The sequence below is a fragment of the Pteropus alecto genome, unplaced genomic scaffold, assembly GCF_000325575.1.
Source record: "Pteropus alecto unplaced genomic scaffold, ASM32557v1 scaffold45, whole genome shotgun sequence".
Lineage (NCBI taxonomy): Eukaryota > Metazoa > Chordata > Mammalia > Chiroptera > Pteropodidae > Pteropus > Pteropus alecto.
Genome location: NW_006442491.1, coordinates 37,813,306 through 37,816,615, shown reverse-complemented (window position 1 = coordinate 37,816,615; position 3,310 = coordinate 37,813,306). Strand labels below are relative to the sequence as shown.

The 3,310-nt window shown below is 58.6% G+C and overlaps 1 long non-coding RNA gene across 1 annotated transcript in view; it reads left to right on the top strand.

The window, feature by feature from the left end:
- The first annotated feature begins 1,019 nt into the window (after positions 1-1,019).
- LOC112471014 overlaps positions 1,020-3,310 on the top strand; it is an 8,535-nt gene continuing 6,244 nt past the window's right edge. The window contains exons 1-2 of the long non-coding RNA XR_003043174.1: positions 1,020-1,364; positions 2,873-3,054. This is a non-coding gene — a long non-coding RNA (uncharacterized LOC112471014). The remainder of the gene's footprint in view (positions 1,365-2,872; positions 3,055-3,310) is intronic.

Genomic DNA, 3,310 nt, shown 5'->3' with positions numbered 1-3,310 from the left:
GTGCCGCGCCGTGCCGCGCCGAGCCGTGCGGGCGACCGCAGTCGCGGTGCGGCGCTCCCCGCCTCGGGCGCTGGCTGCAGGGTGGGTCTGTCAGCTCCTTCCTCTAGCTCCTCTCCAGCCCCATTCCAGCCCCTCTTCTCTCGCTACGGGTCTCCCGGGGCAGCCGCTTTACTTTTCCGAGGCGACACTAAACCGGGTCACTGTCGCTCGTGTTGGGCTTAGAGTCGGTGGGCGTAAATACCCACGCTGACTGGGTGGGCTCGGCGCGTGTGCGCACACTGCTCCGGCTCTGGGGTCTGCAGTGAGACTTGAGCCCCGGGAAAATTTTGCTGCTTGCAGATCGCGTAAAACCCGGGACACGGGCGTCAGGTCTGTCTCGCCAGCGGGTGAGAACCTGCAAACCACCTTTCAGTGCGAGGCAGCTAGGCGGGGACGGGGGGCAGGGCGGCGGCGCAGGTGGCTACCTGGCCTGCGGGCAGGGGAGATATGGCGGGACGTGCTACGCGGGGTGGGCTGCGGCAAGCGAGGCGCACCGCCTGGATCGCTGTAGCTGCGAGCCACAGGCGGGCGAACCACGCACGATGCACTCATTAAGTCTAACGCATCTCTTTTAGAAGGAGGAGACCATGTCCACAATGCAGCGAGCATTGCCCCCACATCTGCCATCCGCGATGCCGCGCTGTGCGCAGTAAAGCTGAAAAAGTACGACCCTAGGTAACGTTTGGGGGCCTCCGAAGGCGTAACCTCTCAGCTCTGTGGGTCTACACACTTCCAAAAGCCAACACTGAACTTTGGTTCAAACTTTGGCCAACTATACCCACGCACAACAGCTCAGCGACTTGGGCATCCACTGAATGGGCCAACTGGGTCGCATCAGTCAACTTCTTCCCCTCCGACCCCAGCGCTGGGTCAGCCATTGGGCTGGGGTCACGCCAATCAAGGCTGCCTGGCGAATGAACAGGGGGCATTGGACCGGAAACCGGATATGAGTGGGAGGTCCAATAGGGGGCGCCGCGTTGGAACGCCCTAAGAGGTTGTGCTGCTGGGGTGGTTGGAAGCGGTCGGTGGGCGGGCGTATGGCGGCCAAGCCTGGGACACCACGAGGCCGGCTGGCGCCGTGGAGTCACTCTTCCTGACTCTAAAACTCACAAAGGCTGGAAGGGATGGTCGGGGGCGCTCAGGGGCCAGCCCTTGGTCTCACCGATGGCGGTGGGCAAACGCCCAATACGGAGGACCGCCGCTGGGGCGAGGAGGATGATTTTCAGGGCGTAGGAGGAGAGGGCTCACTGCCCCGATGCAGAGCAGCAGCCCCAGATGGATAAGGAGTTGAGGCCCCAGGGATGCTGAGCTCTACCGAGTGGAAGGTCAGTAGACGTGGGGTTGGAGCGATGGGGACCCCAAAGGGACGGTTTGCTCTCGCCAGGCCTCAGTGCGCAGCCCATCCCGCTGGGGCTCTTGCCCAAAGCATTCACCAAAGAATGGGTCCTTGGCCTCTTTGTTCGACGTCCTCGTGGGCCTGTGGGACCCTTTTGTCCAACACTCTGGTACCTTGGTTCTTTGCCAGGAAAGCACGTGGACCAAGGGAGTAAGTAAAGTCTACACGGATACCCATCCTCCATTCTAAAGGATGAACAACATAGAAATGAAAGAGAAGACTTCTCACTGGGGGGGCCTTGAAAGTCCTGATGGAGAAAATGGCATTTCGCATGGGCCTCCACGGAGTGATGGAGGGCTTGGCTGTGGATAGGAGGCGGGGACTGGGAGGCGTCGGCTTACCAGGAAGGAAGATGGCAGGGCACATGGCGCATGGCTGGGTAAAGTCGACAGGCCACCATGTGGGGTCTGGGAGGATGAATGGGAGAGAAAGGCAGGAACAGTTGGGTGGGATGTCTCCAAGGGTACCACGGCATGGGAGGGCCAGCAGTTTCGAGGCCATCCGGGCATGCAGTGGAGGTGCTGATGGTTTTTCTGTCCTGTGGGTGAGGATTCGAGGCGAGTTTTAGAAGAGGTTAAGGCAGTGTGGAGAGCTGTCCCAACCTTCTAGGGAGGGGGGATCACACATGGGAAAGGAAGCAGGAAGGCCAGAGGGAGGGACTCAAGGGATCCCAAAGGACCCTCAAGCAACTTTTGTGCTAAAATGGCACATAAGGTGGAGGAGCCGAAGTCTGGTGCCTGGACGTGGGACACGAGTGGGAAAGGGAAGTTGGGGGGGCCGGGGGAGCAGCCAGTTGGGTTTCAGACACGGCAGAAAGGATGAGTAGTCTGGATGGGGATTCTCACAGCCAGTAATTTAGGAGGATTAGTCATCTGAGCTTAGAAGAATGAGTTAAGACTTCGGAGTGACAGTCATCCTTATTATGATACGGAATTGCTAGAACAGAAATACTTTCAAGGGGAGAGATTTATTTGGTGGCGGAATCTCAAATGTCCTGGAGAGGAGAGAGGGAGACGGTGCGGGACAGAGCAGCGAGGCTGGGAGGGGCCCGCTGGGCGCGTGCCAGACGGCGGGAGCCCAGCGCTGGTCAGCACATCAGACAGAGTTCTCTCAGCCTCTGCACTGCTGACATTGGGGGCCAGGTGATTCTTTGTCGTGGGGACTGTCCTGTGCACTGTAGGATGCTTAGTCGCTTCCCTAGCTTCTACCCACTAGATGCCAGTAGCATCCCCTTAGTCGTAGCAACCAAAAATGTCTCTAGACTTTGCCAGATGTCCTCTGGGGGGCAAAATCGCCCCCTGGTTGAAGACACTGCTATAGGCTGAGAAAGGACCCTTAGACTTGAGTAGGGATCACCTTAATTTAAAGGTAAATTAGGACCAGGAAGGAAATATCTCAGTGTCTCACTCTGACGGTCCCCCTGTTATTTTTCTGTAGTGACTGGGCCACCAGAATCTGAAAACCCAAAATCGCTTGAGTGCATGGAGTTCAGAGCTGAAGCTGTGCACGGATCCGCGGTGGGACCCGAGAGACCCCACGAGTGGCCAGACGTCTGAGGAGCTGACTGCCCCTCAGGCAGCCGGGCAGCCAGGCCGCCGGGACCAGAGGGACCCGGTCAGGTACGAGCTGGGGCGAACAGCTGCTGGGTTGACTGGGGGCCACTGATCGATGGCACTGTCTGGCGAGCCCGCTCAGGGCTAGTGATCTTGTGGGCTTAGGACAGACACGTGGCCATGCCTTGGCTGGACGTGGCTGGTGCTAGATGGTAGTGGGCAGCCTCGTCTGGGCCTGATCCTACCAGGACCATTGTTTTTAGGGCCTGTTGTAATTTTATAATAGCAAAGTATCTTAAGCATCGATTTCCATTCTGGATGT